Here is an 18,861-nt window from a genome sequence, read left to right as displayed (position 1 = left end):
TAATAGTACCTACTACATAGTGCTGTTATGAGGGTTGAAATGAGATAATACAGCTTATAGTGACCTAATTAAAATGTTAATAGTATTTGATTCCTAATCCATTTTGGTAACTAATGATTACTTTAGGTCTATTTCCAGAAAAATATCATTCTTGGTAACTAAACTTATCTATCTGCTCTTACAATGCGGGGTGGGTGACTTTTTTCTGTTGGGACATAGAGTAATTATTTTCAGCTTTGCTGGCTATATCATCTCTGTCACAACTTCTTCACCTGCTATTGTAGAAAAAAAAACACCTATAGACAATACATAAATGAATGGGTATGGCTATGATCCAATAAGACTTTAACTATAGGAGTTGGTCAGGGGCATTGGCAGGAAAGAGGATCCAAGATGGTGAAGTAGATAAATGCTGTGCTTGCCTCCTCCCATGACCACATTAAAATTACAACAAAATTATAGAACAATCAACCTTAAGAAACATCTGAGGTCTAGCTGAACAAAAGTGGTATAACTAAGGATATAAAAAAGAAGCCATGTTGAGATTGGTAGGAGGGGTGGAGAGGTGGAACAGACCGGCCCCACACCTGCATGTGGCAGTTGAAAATCAGGAGGGATATCTTGGCCGCAGAGGTTCTCCCAAGAGGATCAAGGGACCCCAGCCCCACACCAGGCTCCCTAGCTGGAAGTACTTGTGTTAGGAGGAGGAACCCCCACAACTTCTGGCTGGGAAAAACTGTGGGGATTCCGATCCTCCAGGTCAGAAAGAAGGCTACAGGAAACCCAGACATCCTCTTAAAGGTCCCGTGCATAGATTCACTTGCTTGCAGACACTCTCTCTGGGCTATTGCAGAGGAACAGTGACTCGGGAGGTGTCAGAGACATGCAGGGAGAGACTGAGTTGTGTGGCTTCAGGTCAAAAACTAAAGGGACAGTTGCCATTTTCCCTGTGTAGAATCCTTCTGCTGTGCAGGCCGCAGGCAGGCGCCATCATTACTATGTTGAGCTTTCTCCCACATGACCAAATCTGAATCTGCATTGACCTGGTGAGCTCTGCTTGCTCCATCCAGGTGATTCCTTGGAATACTGCCCCACCTAACTCATGCAGTGTCAGAGGCATATTCTCTGCCAGCAGCTAGCCCTGCATACATCACACACTTTCTTGGACAATTCTCTGGGGTCAGCAGACCCCAGGTGGGAGGTGGCTGGCCTCGGTATTCTTTGAGACTTTTGCTGAGTAGTGCCAGACTCAGCACTGGCACCAAACCAGAATCTGCATTAACCTGGTGAATACCACTCATCCCACCCTGGTGACTCCCAGAGACTCTTCCTTACCCCACTCGCATACTGCACGAGGCTCTATCAGCAGCTGAACCTTACAAGAGCTGACAGGCAGCAACAGGCCTTGGGGTATCCTGGGCGTTTTCCAGAGCTACCCCAGGCTCAGTACTGGTGGAAGTCATCCTCGGTTCACAGCCTGGCATCGCCCACACACCTCCAGGTCCAGCAAAGGCAGCGACTAACTGCAAATCACTTTGTAACTCCTACCAGGTAGTCTTCGGCCATTCAAAGGCAATGGCTGACCTGGGCCTCCACCAGAACCCCTCCCAAGAATCCCGACAACCAACAAAGCTGGAGGTTGGCTTCAAATTACAGTGAAGCACCACCCAATTAGCCCCACAAGTGGCACACCAAAAGAACAGACTCGGCAGGCACAAGAGCCCACTGGGGTGAATCCCACTCTTCTGGGTCTGCGCCCACAACAGCAGCCCATAAGCGGTGGACATGGACAAACCCCACAGCCAGAAAGCCTGAGGGTCAACTCCACCCACTGACATGTCAATAGCAATCAAGTCTCAACCGTAACACAACACACACAAGGGAAACTCCTGGAACACCTGATACCACTGTGCCCACAGAGTACCTATTACATAAGGCCACCTGGCAAAGACTGATACATAGCAGATCTACCTATTACATAGAAGTGAACACAGAGAGGCAGCCAGAATGAGGAAACAAAGAAATATGTCCGAAATGAAGGGACAAGAAAAAAACTCCAGAAAACGAACTAAATGAAATGGAGGCAAGCAATCTATCAGACACAGAGTTCAAAACAATGGTTATAAGGATGCTCAATGAACTTAGGGGAAGAATAGATAAACCCAGTAAGAACTTCAACATAGACATAGTAAGTATAAGAAAGGACATAGAAACCATAAAAAAGAACCAGTCTGAAATGAAGACTACAATAGTTGAAATGAAGAATGCACTAGAAGGAATCAACAGCAGATGAGATGAAGCAGAGGATCGAATCAGTGATTCAGAAGACAAGGTAGAGGAAAACACCAAATTGGAACAGCAAAAAGAATTTTAAAAAAAATGAGGATAGATTAAGAGACCTCTGGGACAGTATCACATGTACCAACATTAGCATCACAGGGGTACCAGAAAGAGAAAAGAGAGAACAAGGGATTGAGAACATATTTGAAAAAGTAGTGATGGAAAATGCCCCTAACCTGATGAAGGAAATAGACTTACAAGCCCAGGAAGCACAGAGTCCCAAACAAGATGAACCCAAAGAGGCCCACACCAAGACACATTGTAATTAAAATGACAAAGATTAAAACAAAGATTTTGAAAGCAGCAGGAGAAAAGAAGTTAGTTACCTAAAAGGAAGCTCCAATAAGACTGTTAGCTGATTTCTCAATAGAAACTTTGCAGGCCAGAAGGGATTGGCACAAAATATTGAAACTGATGAAAAGCAAGGACCTACAACCAAGATTACCCTACCCAACAAAGGTATCATTTAAGATCTAAGGACAGATATTGAGCTTACTAGATAAGAAAAAGCTAAAGGAGTTCATCACCACCAAACCAGTATTACAAGAAATATTAGAGGGACTTCTTTAAGAAGAAGAAGGAGGAAAAACAAGAATATGAAGATAAACAATAAAATGATAATAACTATTTATCAATCTATCAATAATCACTTTAAGTGTAAATGGATTAAATGTTCCAATCAGAAGACATAGGGTAGCTGAATGGATAAGAAAACAAGATCCATACATATGCTGTCTATAAGAGACAATGGTTCAGACCAAAAGATACACACACTGAAAGTAAAGGGATGGAAAAGATATTTTGAGCGAATGGAAATGAAAAAAAAAAAAAGCTGGGATATTAATACATGTATCAGACAAAATATACTTTAAAACAAATGCTATAAGAGACAAAGAGGCACATTCCATAATGACACAGGGATCAATCCAACAAGAGGATATATATAACCCTTGCAAACATTTATGCACTCAACATAGGAGCACCTAAATATACAAAGCAAATATTGACTGACGTAAAAGGAGAGACTGACAGTAATACAATCATACTAGGGAACTTAAAACCCATTGACACCAATGGACAGATCTACCAGACAGAAAATTAACAGGGAAACAGCAGTCTTAAATGACACACTAGACCTGATGGATTTAATTGATATTTTTAGAGCATTTCACCCCAAAGCAGCAGAATATACATTATTTTCAAGTGTATATGGAATATTTTCCAAGATAGACCACATGTTAGGCCACAAAACAAGTCTCACCAAATTTATGAAGATTGAAATTATACCGTGTTTCCCTGAAAATAAGACCTAGCGAGACAATCAGCTCTAATGTGTCTTTTGGAGCAAAAATTAATATAAGACCCGGTCTTATTTTACTATAATATAAGACCAGGTCTAATGTAATATATAATATAATATAATATAATATAATATAATATAATATAATATAATATAATATAATATAATAAATATAATATAATATAATATAATAAATATAATATAATATAATATAATATAATATAATATAATACTGGGTTTTATATTAATTTTTGCTCCAAAAGACACATTGGAACTGATTGTCCAGCTACGTCTTATTTTCGGGGAAACACAGAATCAAGCATCTCTGACCACCATGGTATGAAACTAGAAATCAATTACAAGAAAAAACCTGAAAATCACAAAAACACGGAGGATAAATAACATGCTATTAAATAATGAATGTGTGAACAATGAGATCAAGGAAGGACTCAAAAGATACTTTGATACAAAGGATGATGAAAACACAATGACCCAAAATATAAGGGACAGAAGGAAAGCAGTTCTAAGAGGGAAATTCATAGCAATATGGGCTTACCTGAAGAAAGAAGAAAAATCTTAAATAAACAATCTAATCTTACACTTAAAGGAACTAGGAAAAGAACAGGAAACAAAGCCCAAGTGAGTAAAAGAAAGGAAATAATAAAGATGAGAGTGGAAATAAATGAAATAGAATCTAAAATAACAATATAAAAGATCAATGAAACCAAGAGCTAATTTTTTTAAAAGATAGACAAAAATTGATAAACTTTTGCCAGATTCATCAAAAGAAAAAGAAAAAGGACCCAAATAAATAAAATCTGGAATGAAAGAGAAGTGACAACCAACACCGCAGAAATACAAAGGATTAGGGGAAAATATTAGAAACCAAAAAACAGAAACAATTCAATTAAAAAATGGGCAGAGGACCTGAATAGACATTTCTCCAAAGAGAACCTACAGATGGCCAACAGACATATGGAAAGGTGCTCAACAACACTAATCATTAGAGAAATGCAATGGCCATCATCAATAAATTAACAAACAACAAGTGCTGGCAAGGATGTGGAGAAAAGGGAACTCTCATACACTGTTGGTGGGATTGCAAATTAGTGCAGCCACTATTGAAATCAGTTTGGAGGTATCTCAAAAAATTAAAAATAGAACTACCTGTGACACTATTTACAAAAGCCAAGATATGGAAATAACCCAAGTGCCCATCAATAGACAACAGGATAAAAAAGAAGTGAGATACACACACACACACACACACACACACACACACACACACACAATGGAATATCACTCGGCCATAAAAAAGAATGAAATCTTACTATTTGAGACAACATGGATGGGACTAGAGGGTATTATGCTAAGTGAAATAAGTCAGATTGAGAAAGACAAATACCATATGATCTCACATATATGTGGAATCTAAAGAACAAAATAAATAAACAAAACAGAAATAGACTCATAGATGCAAAGAACAAACTGATAGTTGCCAGAGGGGAGGTGGTTGGGGAGCTGGGTGAAGGGATTAAGAAACACAAATTAATAGTTACAAAATAGTCATGGGGATGTAAAGTATAGCATATAGAATATAGTTAATAATGTTGCAACAACTGTGTATAGTGCCAGGTTGGTACTAGATTAATCAGGGGGATCACTTCATAAATTATATAAATGTCTAACCACTATGCTGTACACCTGAAACTAATAGAAAATAATATTTAGTGTCAACTGTAAGTGTAAATAATAAATAAATAATTTTATAAACCATATATATAAGTAAAAAAATGTCTGCTAAACCAGATTGGGCCTATGGACATAGTTGGCTCATCCCTTTCTTAGAACGCAAGAGACAACATTGAATGAAGAAAAAAAATAGACTCGGACTTTTTATAGTACAGATTTAATTCTCAAATCTATTACTAGTTAGCTCTACAATCTTCAGCAGCTTATTTAACTCATTCCTGTGCCTCAGTTTGATCATCTGTAGAATATAGATAACAATAGTACCCACCGCATAGCACTTTTAATAGAATTAAAAGAGATAATGTTCACTCAAAAATGTCCAAAGAGTTGCTAATATATGACAACTTTTATGTATTTATTTTGGAGAGGGATCTTTTTATTGCATTTGTTGATTCCTCCTTTTTATTTCTTCTTCTTTCCTCTCTTCTTCATTCACTCACCCTGCTGGCTATGATCCCATGCAATTTCTCTACCCATGACATCTGATATTGATGGAGCCCGCTTGGTTTCCCTTCCTTCTCCCCACATATGAGCTTAACCTTCTTTTTCCTAGAAATTATAGTACCGAAGAGGGGCAAGGTGTAAATTGTTGTGATATATCTTTATAGGAGATAATAGTAGAACATACCACTTATATTCACCAAATATGAATTGTTTTATTTGAAAATATTTGAACTTGGAACAACATAGTCTACCCAACGCAAGAAAAACATAGAGACTAACAATGCTTCGAATAAATAGCTCAGGTAGTATAATGTTACCCAGATTAGCTATCAATCTAGGTTTCTTTGGATGAACAAACCACATACATATTTTATGAGTGTAAATTGAGGATAAAGCGAAATGAGTATACTGGCCAAAAATGAATGTGAGACTCTTCTGTCCATTTACCCTTGAGTGAGTAAACACCCAGTGAGCTGAGGAAAGATTAGGGAGCCTGATTTTTATTGAGTATCTCTACTGGGGATGCCAAAAAAATGTATACACAGAACTTGTATTTATCTTTTATTATCGGTATATATTGAGTAATACATTTTTTTTATTGTTATTTAAGTGTGTTTTTCCAAGACCCATCAGCTCTAAGTCAAGTAGTTGTTTCGATGTACTGGTGGAGGGCGCACCTCACAGTGGCCCATGTGAGGATCGAACTGGCAACCCTGTTCTTAAGAGCACTGTATTCTAACCAGCTGAGCTAACTGGTCACCCAGTAATACAATTTTAATACAGTTTTTTCCTTCCTTAAAATGTGTATACATTTTTTTGGCACCTTCTGTATGTGCCAGGTACCCTACTATGATCTTTGTACTATATATGTCATCTAATTTAATAGTCACAGATTCTATTACCAGGATTTTGAAGGTGAGAAAACTGAGACTTAGAGATTAAAGTCAATCATTCATTATCACGTGGCAAGTAAGTGGTTAACTTTAAGAATAAACCCAAGCATGTATCTTTTGCCTTCTCATTTTCATTGACTCCATCATTCCGTGAAAAGACCAAAATGAACTAATGTGGTCAGTGAAAACAATCAAATCAGTCTGAGTATCCTGAATGCTCTTTGCTGAACAATAATAATTGTTGCTTTTACACAGACTGGATGTTGGACTGTAAATATATTTCTTTTGCTTAAATTGCTAGGCTTGATTCGACTTGAAATCTGAATCCCCCAGATCTCAGAAAGTAGCTCCTTGAAGGACTTTTGTCACTTTCTCCATGGAGTAAATGAAAGAAAGTCACTTGTCCCTGCGGTTTTGTTGCTCAGTAAAGGACCCACACTCATTTTCCTCAGATCTCTTGAAATTAGTGGCAACTTGTTCTATCTTCTTGCCCTGGTTTTCCCCAAGAGGAAACTAGTCAGGAATACGTAAGTGTTTGATTTCCATGAATAACATGGGAAGTGAAAAGGTGATGAGATGTTATAATAAACCTACTTTAATGTGGAAATCATGGGGAGGGCAAAAATTTTTTTTAATGCAAAATTATCTTAATTTTGAATAATTTAAGAAAGCATCCCTCCTGCAAATGTCAGAAAGATTATCATGCTCCTCTTTCCATGGCGGTCCCTCCTGGCATCCAAATACCTTGTCTTTAGAGAAAGCAAAGGAACAGGTGTAATCCCAGTTAAATATTGGATCTACGATTGCATATATTTAGACACACCTGTACTCGTAATCATTTTGAAAGCCTGTTTTCCACTGCCTGATTAATCAATATCAGTCTGAACTGTGTATTCAGAGGCTTCTCTTCTGTTTTTGTTTCCCCTTTGTAGCTAATCAAGTGGGTCCAGTCTTTTTATTTATGCCTCCTTATCTGGTAACTAATTAGCAATCACCAAGGTGTGACTAAGTGATCGATTAGTGTTATTGAGCATTACAAGCCTCCATTTGCTAAATGTTCTCATAGGATTGCAGATACATAATAATTATTTCTGAAAACACAGCTGACCTCTGTTTTTCCACTTTACTAGCTAAACTCAAGCATACATTCCTTACATTTAAGTCACAAAGGAACAAAGCAAACAAACAAAACCTCATAGACACAGACAATAATTTAGTGGTTACCGAAAGTAAGGGGGGAGGGGAAAATGGTAGAAGGGGGCAAAGGGGATCAAATATATGGTGATGGAAGGAGAACTGACTGTTGGTGGTGAACACACAATATGATTTATAGATGATGTATTACAGAATTGTACACTTGAAACCTATGTAGCTTTGTTGACCAGTGTCACCCCAATAATTTTGATAAAATAAATTTTAAAAAAGAAAAGAGAATTATAAATAACTAATTTTAGTGAAAGTTAGTGAGGAAATTTATTAATAGTTCAAGGAAAATATATTAAAGAATGACACAGAATTCGGAACAAAAGTATAATCTCCTAAGCATATTTTTTTCACTTTAACAGAAGAAATGTTTGTTTTGTCAGTGTTACACCACACTATTTAAATAATAAATTATTTAATCATGTCAATGGGATAAGTTACTTGTGAACAAAAAATCATATGGTGCCACCATCAGAGATAAACATGAAAGAGAACAGAAGCAGTATATGTTGTTTACTATCTTCATGACTGCCCCCAAAGGATTATTACTTCAGGGATAGAAACCACAAGATGCTTTGTTTTAGTATTAAAACAACAACAACAACACAACATAAAGAAAAATACTGTGCTTGAGTTATAAAATTCAGGGCTCAGTCCTGCTTGGCTTCCTTATTTAGAGATTACCATCTGGTAAACGAGTGGCACAAAAGAAACAATTGAAAAATATGTATTGTATTAATTGTAGGCTTAGAATATAATAGTCTTGTAATTCCACACCTAAGACACAAAAGAGACCATATCGACTCCTCAAGCAGCTGTGGGTGAGTCTACATGCAGAGTATGTAAGGGTGAAATTCGGCAAATCAATAACGTAATTAGACTTAGCTTGACTCACTGCATAACTCACTATCTAGCCACTTGTAGTTAGATGTAGCTAGTTTGCAGTTAGATCTACCCTGATATTCAACTGTTTTCTCTTTGTTTCTCCCCCTCACTAATTGACTTAGAAACTGTTTTGTTCCCTTTCCTAAGTCTACACATACCTCGTTCATCTATTTAATCAACAGAATCCTAATCAGGAAAGAGCAATGTCTCAATCCTTAGGTGCTCAGACCCTGGAATCTGTTTTGCAACTCCCTTGTTTTTACTTGTGACGCACAAAGCCCCAGGCCGTGGTGGCTGAGTAGGAGACCTGAGACAACATTATCTTAAAACAGACTAGACCCCCAGGAAGCAATGTCAACTCTCAGACCTGCCTGAACAACCCCCCACCCCCCTTTCATTGTTCTTCTTGTGTTCCTATAAAACCTTCTGACCAGTCTAGGAACGGGGAGATGGCCTTTGGACAGGAGTCCGCCATCGGCCCAGAATGTCCACATTCTGAATAAACCTGCTTTTCTTTCCACCAACCTTGTCTTTCAATTTTTAACTTTTTCAAGCAGCAGGCAGCAGGACCTTAGAATGATATCAAGTATATATTATTTAAAAATAAAACCATTGTTCTCAGAGATGGAATGTAACTTGGAAAGCTGTTTTAATGTAGTGAGATTTCCAGAATAATGATGGGCTGGGATGAGGTGAGGAGCAGAAGCAAACATCCACCTAGAAAACCTAAACCTAGGGCCTACTACTTGCCCTTTGCTGTTTCTTACTCCAAAGAATCAAGCGTTTAACGGAAGGAAAGAGAAATAGTTTTACAAATATAAGCGAGAATTAGATATTTGAGATCAGGTTTCTTTCTTTCTCTTTTTCTTTCTCTCTTTCTCTCCTATTAAAATTTATTGGGGTGACAATGGTTAATATTTGACCCCCTTTATCCCCTTCTACTATCCTCCTCCCCCCTTACACTCTGGTAACCAGTAAACTATTGTGGTTATGAGTTTTTGTTTACTTGCTTGTCTTGTTCCTTTGTTGCCTTCAGTTACCTATTTATTTATTTACTCCAAAGTTCCAGGCAGGCTCCAAGGTTCTGCAATACAGAGAATTCCTTATTTTCAAAGAATTTTGACTCTTGAAATAAGGCGGACATGTAAACATAAAATGCAGTGTAGGACATGCTTATATTTGAGACTTTGAGGGACCACTAAGCACTACAAAAGGGTCATGTCCCTCTCCTTCACCAAACTCATCCCAACTCATCTGAACGTATGCCTACCTTCAGAATGTCTATATTATCTGTGGTCCAAAGAGTTTTTACTTCTTTTTTTTTTAACTTTTTTTTTTTATTTTAAGTGTGTTTTTCCAGGACCCATCAGCTCCAAGTCAAGTAGTTGTTTCAATCTAGTTGTGAAGGGCGCAGCTCACAGTGGCCCACGCACGGATTGAACCAGCAACCCTGGTGTTAAGAGCATCATGCTCTAACCAACTGAGCTAACCAGCTGCCCCAAGAGTTTTTACTTCTTAAACTACAGGCTTAGAACCAGTTTTGGATGTACATATAGGTTTAGTACCTTATGAGGATACCTTGTTTTCTTGTGTTGCTATTGTTTACCAAAAGTAGTATTATCATCTACTTTATTCTTTGGAATTCCTTTTAAAAAAAATTCTACACTTAACAAAGAAATGTAATCATTAAGGTTGTTCAAAATATTATTCAAAATAATACACCATAGGTGCTAAGAGGCAGTATGTTATTCTAGAAAGCATATGGGCATTAGAATAAAACAAGCTTGGGTTTGAATTCCAGCTCTGCCACTACCTTCCACTGTGATATAGTGCAATTATTTTTGTTACAGTCCTCTGCACCTAATTCTCACCATCTGTAAACTAACTACAATAGTACCTTGGGTTACGGGGAATGTTAAATGAGTCAATGCATGTGAAGTGTCTGGCAAAAAACCCAACAACCACATTTAGTACAATATTTGCTGGGCTCCTGGAAGATTACAACATTTCTTCTGCTTATGTGTCTGAGGCCCTCCCACTTCACTTTGCTATATTTGAGTAGTTAGATCTACTTTTCTCTTTCTCCCAATATGTTCTGTAAACTGCATTCTGTACCACCACTACCAGTCAAGGCTCTACCCAAACTCTACAATAACATATTCTACATATAGTAGAGCTTCTAAGTCATAAACCTTCATGGCTACTCTCTCCCAACAGAATCTGGAAAATCCAAGCTCAAGAAAGACTTTTATATTAAGCTAAAATCATTCCCAATACCACCTGGTTCCCTTACATTAAATTTCTGGTCCTGTTGAGGTTACAGCCATACATTTCATACCCAATTATCAACTATATTAGATGGTAAAACACATGGTATCCAGGAATTTTTTTAAAAAATTTATTGCAACTTAGCTAAATGGGTGGATTCTCTATAAAGTGCTTGGACAGAGTACCAACATATTTTCCCATACTGACAGTGAGTTGCACTTGAGTCGGAAAAAATTTAGGTATTTTTTTAATGTTATGAGATAACATGCCAATTATATTACATCTGATACAACGACAGACTATATGAAGATGGTTTAAAAAATGTTGCTGTCATTTTGAGTTATATTCAAATACAAAATCTTGCTCCAGATATTACCTTGGAGGAAAAAGAAATTCTCATTTAAAGTTGGGACACATTACCCTTGAACCTAATTTTTCAGCCAAGTAATGATCCCTATGTTTCTTTTTAAGATCCTATTACTCATCAAGTTATTTATGATCTGGGTAATATGCGAAGATGTTTTTGCCATATCAGAGGAACATCAGTTGTCAATTGCTGTTCCTACTTAAAATGACATGCAGTCTTTGACCTTTCTCATTTTTAGAGATAACTTGAGATGGTTAACTTATTTTTATCAAATCTTTGATAAAATTGTTTAAAGAACTCATTGCATGTCTTGGTATGGTAATCCCAGGAGAGAAATTTACTCAAAACTTTCATCTCCTGGACAAAGCTTAGCAGTGAGAATGATATACTATCATCCCCAAAGGGCCAGGGAGGCAGAAGGATAACAGCACTAACAATATAAATCGAAGCTATCTTTCATACATTGCAGATTAAAATGATAGCTATTGATATATCTCAACAAGGCCAGACGATAAGCATCCAGATAAGAGGAGTTACATGCAATCTTTTTTTTTTCTCCCCTGTCAATCAGTTCCCATTAAGGGGGCCTGAAAAAAATAGTGGGTGTTAAAGAATTCTTCTTGGCAACTTACATTTATAGTAGGAAATGTAATACTCAGAAGTGTAGGCTTCCAGAGAGACAGTCTGATGTTCTTTACCGTCTCCTTTGATATGTAGTCTCCAGAAGATAATAGTAAACTCAAAAAAGATCAAACATCTTTGGGCATCAAAATGTTTCTCACTCAGCTGTGCATGGTGGAAAAGGGTGAAGTGTGTGTGTGTGTGTGTGTGCGTGTGTGTGTGTGTAAATAGGAGGGTGAGGTTGATTGTGGAAGGATACACAGCACATAAACTCATGAATATCAAAAATTTCTGTCTCCTGTAGAATTACAGATCCGTTTTATTCAAGTGTCAACAAAAGTTAGTTTATACATAACTACTTATCTAAAAATTGAATCTAGGTAATAACCCATTGTATTATTGCACTCTTTCAGCAACTTTACAGATATATCTGTGATGTGTGGGAGGGATTCGATAATTTACCTTTTTCTATCCACTCAGCAAATGGACAGAACCTCCGAGCAGAAAGTGGTCACTCTCAGGCTAAAACAAAAAAACTTTTAAAAGAAAAAAACTACATTGTACTTTTATTCTCAGCCTCAGAGTAGTACAAATTATTTGACATTGAAAATAATAAAACATCTTTGCTAATATAATAAGATTGGCACTGATATTTAAAACAAATCATGCCAGTTCAGCCTATCATTTTGCTTTTATTTTGTATTCATCAGTTTAGAGAGTATTTGCTTACTTATTTTTTGGTGAGAATTGTGCTATGTATAGCATGTCTACAAGAGTGACAGAGGACATCAGTGATTGCCTTCAAGGAACTGATGGTCCAGTGAGAGAGATAAGAAAGGATTTTAAAACTATAATGCACATTATTTAAAAAATACCTGTGGCTGGCTGGTTAGCTCAGTTGGTTAGAACGTGGCGTTAATAACACCAAGGTTGCAGGGTCGATCCCCGCATGGGCCACTGTGATCTGCGCCCTCCTAAAAAAAAAGTACCTAAATAGAGATACAGAAACTGTTTTTGGAAACTTCAGAGGAACCTACCACTTGTAGTTGAGAGGCTTAGGAAAGGGGTCATAGAGAAGGTGACTTTAAGCATAGCTCCAATTCCTGGGTCAAGTAAACATATATCAAGCCTCGGGACAGCCGTTCTGGATAGCAGTTACTGTGAAGAGATTTGTTTGAATGCATTGACGGTAACTGGAGCTGGAAGCACATTGCATTAAAAAGAAAAAAAGTTCTTGAAGGTCAGGCTAAGGGAATTGGAGTTATAAATATTTAATATATTTAACATCGTAATAATATAATTTAGATGCCACAGATAAATACCAAGTCATTCTCCAAGTAGCTAGAGGAATCTTTGGAAGCAAAGACCTGATCATATCACTCTTCTGCTTATTCTTTCCCTCTCCTCTTTGGCAAAAAGTCCCAAAATCTTAACAAGCCTGCAAGGTCCTGCATGACTGCAGCCTTACCTCCCTTTGTGGCTTCATTCAACTTCCAATCTGATTTCCGTCCTTCCTCCAAACAGGGGCTCTTGCCGGTATGGTAATATACCTTGCTATTTCCCATATCTGTCTGTATGTACCCTTTCTTACTCCTTTGAATATTCTTCCCACTAAACTTTAACTTACTCTTATACTTCAAAGCTTAGTTAACATATGACTTTGTTTTTCAAGGAGGGCACAGCTCACAGTGGCCCATGCGGGGATTGCGAACAGGCAACCTTGGCGTTATTGGCACCACGCTCTAAACAACTAAGCTAACTGGCCACCCAACATATTACTTTGTTGATACTTCTGACTAGGTCAGATATAAACCCTGTCATCTACTCTCTTAGCAAATGTCTTCATAATACTTAAAACAGTTTGTAATAATTAAATTATTCCGTGAATAATGGCCAATATTTACTGAGCAATCATTATGTACCAGGCACTATACTAACTGCTTAATGAATGTTGGTTGAACAAAGACATGAATGAAAGAATAAATTAATCACTGGAGATAGCCAAGAAATATCAATTAATAACTCAGATTTCATCAAGTTTTAAGTTCACACTTCCTTTTAATTCCCAAATTAAAATAGTATCTGTCTATATGCCTGCTTGAAGTTCTGGCTTATTCCTGAAATAAATGAGATCTTCAGGAAATCTAAGGTGTTCCATAATCCTGGGTGTTACCCAGGAGAAAGCTTGTATCATAAGCTACTTGGGTAACAATGGTAACAATTTATCGAGCAATGAACATGTTCCAGGGACTGTTTATATATATTTTATAAATGTAAATATATGAAATATCTATGTATCCCTATACACCTGTAGGGATGTGTGTGTATACTCATGTAATTCTCACAACCCCCTGGTGAGGCTGATTTAGAGTTACAATATGTTATAAAGAGGAAACTAAGACCAGGTAAGTTAAATAATGTCTCCAAGTTCTCCATGTTGTGGAATTTAAAATTGGAGACTGGAAAGGCTGGCTCTCACACAACCTAGTCCTAAACCTCTCCATAGTGGTTTCCTACTTGTGGGGAGCCATGGTTGCAGTTAACTCTGAGCCTTAACAGAATGGCTCGGTTTATACTTAACCTGTTTCCTCCCCCTGAGGCAATTGTCTCTGCCTGTACCTGGAGAGTGCTTGCATGCTGCTCAGGAATGTGGTAGGAGTGGTCAGTTCCCGGACACAGAAGGCTGATGCCTATCAGGGCAATTGATAAGATAATTACATATGGGAGTTTCAGTAAATTTTGTGTCTCCTGTGTTAAAGTTAAAGATTCACTGTTAACTAGGTAATGCATTTTTGTGCTTGTTAAACTGCACGTCCACAGAAGGTATAAATTCTGGGGACAGAATAAACTCAGCGTCTTCAGGATCACTGAAGTCCGCGATCGCCATCATCATATGTGTGAGTGTCTTTTTTCATTCCCACTCCCCTTGTCAGGAACCGTTCGACTCGTGGCGGCTGGCCCGCTACACTACTGAGCGTCTTTCTCTGAGCTTCCCTACTGCTGCTCATCTACTACCATATTTTGGGGACTACTTTGCCTCCTCCCAAGAGTAGTGTTCTTAGGTAACATGTCTCCTGTTAACAGGGTTGCCAGAAAAAAATACAAGGTGCCCAGGTAATCTTGAATTTCAGATAAACAGCAAGTAATTGTGGAATGAAGAGGGTGCCAAAAAAACGTACACACATTTTAAGAAAGGAAAAAATTGTATTAAAATTGTAATACTCAATATATACTGATAACAAAAGATGAACAGAAGTCATGTATATATATATATATATATATATATATATATATATATATATATATATTTTTTTTTTTTTTGGCACCCACGGTATAACTATGTACCAAATATCACAAAGAAGCTACATGAAAAACGTATTTTTTTAAATAGAAATTTCAATTTCTGACTGAGCATCCTGTAATTTTATTTGATAAACCTGGAAACTCTACTAAACAAAATCCAATCTCACAAATTCCTAAAATTTTTGAGTAAAGAGACAGTTTCCTCTCTCCTCGGTCACAGGCCTCACTCTCAATTCCATATTTCCTAATCTAGTGAGCTGTGGGTAACTATTTTTGTCCTGTTTCTGCTTTGCTAGTCCCTTCTAAGTGGATCTTCTATCTCCTTTTACATAGCACAGCACATTTTTTTCTCTCTAAATCTCAGCTCATTTTAGTAGCACACATATGTATCCTTCCTCATCAATCCTATGCCTATGCCCTCTGCTCTCTTTCCTCAGTCCATTTCACTCATCTCTCAACAAGTTATAATTTCTGAGGATCAAAAAGAACAAAAAAAAAACCAACAAAAAAACTGGCCAACTTCTCAGTTTAATTGGGATCCCCAACTAGAGAACAAGCTTCTTAATTTACATTACTTTTTCCCTACCTCAGTTCTGAGCACATGGCTCTTTAGGTACTCATAGTTGATAGTCAGCAAAGATTTGATTTCCAAGTTTTACATATTTGCTCATACTGTTCTTTGTGGGGATGTGTTTAGGCAGTGTGTTTCTCTCATAGACGATGCTTAGCTGTTCACTCAGTGGGGCAATTATCAGGAACTTGCTGAAAGAGAAATAGCAAGAAAGCCACATTTTATTTTCTAGGGCCTGGTGAATCTTAAGAGGTCAAAGATGTATATTTTGCATAGATCTGCAGACCATCAGAACTAGAAGGTTACACAGAGTTGCCCTAATGCCACCCCTTATTAAATTCAAACAGAACATGACTGAGACTCATAAAGCAAAAGTGACGGTTCTGAAGTCAGAGAGGATCCTTGATTTATAATATACAGTCATCAAGTTGTGTGTAGGATAAAGTGCAGTGGTAGAATCACTGTTTGAATCTAAGCTCCAACATTTAATAGCGGTGTGATACTTGAGACGTCATTTATCCTTCTGGCACCTTAACTTGTTTCTGAAACGGAGATAACATTGAGCCATCTACCTCACAGAATTGTTTCAAGGATCAAATGAAATAATGTAGATGACAACCTTCTGCCAACTGTGAAGTGTTATATGATGCAAGGAAGTATAATTTGTAGCCACTCCTACTGCAGCAGGGATTGGAGCTGGTGAATTTAAGGAGGCCATTTTACTCTGGGTTAATGCAGAGCCAGTGATCCAGCACTTTGTTGGAGCCTTTTCTTCCAGATACGGGTTCTCTTAAATAAATATTTAACACAGGCCACTCTGATCATCTGTAGTCATTAAAAAGATTAAAGGTTGGGTTTTTTTGTTTTTTTTCTTTCCTGATAATAATGTATTAGCCTTAGTGGTCTGACCAAATTCCAGTCTCAGTAATTATCTTCCTCCTTACCATTCCTTAATGAGGTTCAAAAGGTTAATTAGTTGTTTGCAAAGTACTCAAGTACTTAATGGAGGTAATCTAGTAGGACAATAGCTAAATGTAAACCTTTGGTGAATGACTAGATAGACAGTTGATATAAAGGGCTGAGAAACTGACAGTTTCTATTAATATTCTATGAATTTAATATAAGGGATTAAAAAAATAAAAACAAAGACAAGGGTACCTTTATTATAAACAATGCTATAGCAAACTTAAAGATTGAGAAGCAATTTTTTATGTAGGCTTCAGACTGTAAACACACAAAAATGAATATTTTCAAAGAAATAATAAAATATTATCATATTGTGGAATTAAAATAAATTCACACTTGGATAAGGCAGTAACTTTTTTACTTAAATTTCATAACATATTAGGACCCTACTATATCCCCAAAGAAAAGAATGTGTTCTGCTTGCATAGCTATACATTGTCATAATCTACTGGAATCTATTTCTTAAAGATATTGGCTTGGCTCATTTAGTGGAAGGTAATTTATGTTACACATGCACGTAATTATATCCTCATATGTACACATATTAAGAAGCAGTACATGTTTTTCTTTTTTTTTTTCAGTTTCTTTGTGTGTTTGGTTTTTGTTTGGTCATTTTTCAGACACATTTGTAAAAGGCACAAGCTGAAGAACGCATTAGCAGAAATGATATAAGATCAGATGATTGGTATGTGAATTTTTCAGTACATTGTAGTGGTTGGCCCCAAGAGCAGTAATAGTTGATTGGAAGATAACTTAAACATTTGAAATTGTTCTTGTATCATACACTATGCCTGTGTGCGTGTGTGATTTATTTTTGTAATTCATGGTAATGAATGTTATCTGTTATGGTTATGATATGGGAGCCCCCACACTATAGAAATGTAAAGTCTCCTTTTCCCTAGTTTCTTAGCTCCTTAGCGCATGGCTTTGATTACACTTCTAATCAGTTTCTGAATCCTAGACTAAAGATTGCTCCCAGCCCGAATCACAGAATGTCTCTCAGATAACTACTTAAAAGCCTGTGACTTTCCAACATCCCCCAAGCCATTTCGGACCCCCCAGGTCACTATATTTGTTGGTTGTAATCACTGAATCCTAATGTTCTTTGCAACCCATTCTGGACCCAGCTCCTGGACAACTGAGACCACCTAAATGACTGATTCAATGGCCACAGGCTCGATAGAGCTAATGGATTTATTAATTAAAATCTATTTTTCCTCATTCAGGGGCCTTGGGGATACAGATGATACCCAGCAAGATTGCCAGTCGCAACCAAAGAAGCCAGCGCAGTCTTCCAGACGGATCTCGAGACCCCTTCCTCTCATCTAAGATCAGATAGGGCAAGAGTTCCGTGAATCCCCCAATAGTTAGGGACAGCTCTACGCCCCTGCCCAGCAGGAAGCAGATACAGAAGCAAAGACCTTCTGTCCCTCAACTTCCCACAGAGATGTTATGGGGATCATGTCTCTCAAAGGGAAAACAAGGCAGGCAGTTAGAGATAGACATCAGGTCTCTGCATTCCTGCATAACCCATAGTAGTCAACTGCCTAAAAGACCTCCCCTCTCCACCGGAAACTTTCCCTTTTCATTGTAATTATCTACCCCTATGAGGAACAAATGAGCACAAAATACCCAGCTAGATTAAACCAGCCACTCACACCTGCCCAGTAAAGGCCACAAAGACCTTCATTTCACCTGGGCCTCATTATGCCATCATTATAATATCATACATATGCCAGGAAGTTCATTAATATCATTATAACAGACTGCATTCTGGGAAAGAACAAGCTCAGTCTAAAAAGATGAAGTAATAGCCCTTTGTCAATCAAGTGGTCCCACACGCACAAATGAACAGCCCATTCTAGAGAAAAAAGGATAAACACTCGGAGTCCTCACCAGTCAGCCCCTTTTTTGGATCCTGGGCCCTTGGCGATTTGGGCCTTTAAGC

This window comes from Rhinolophus sinicus, chromosome X, assembly GCF_036562045.2.
Source record: "Rhinolophus sinicus isolate RSC01 chromosome X, ASM3656204v1, whole genome shotgun sequence".
NCBI classification, from domain to species: Eukaryota; Metazoa; Chordata; class Mammalia; order Chiroptera; family Rhinolophidae; genus Rhinolophus; species Rhinolophus sinicus.
Note: the sequence above shows the minus strand (reverse complement) of the source record.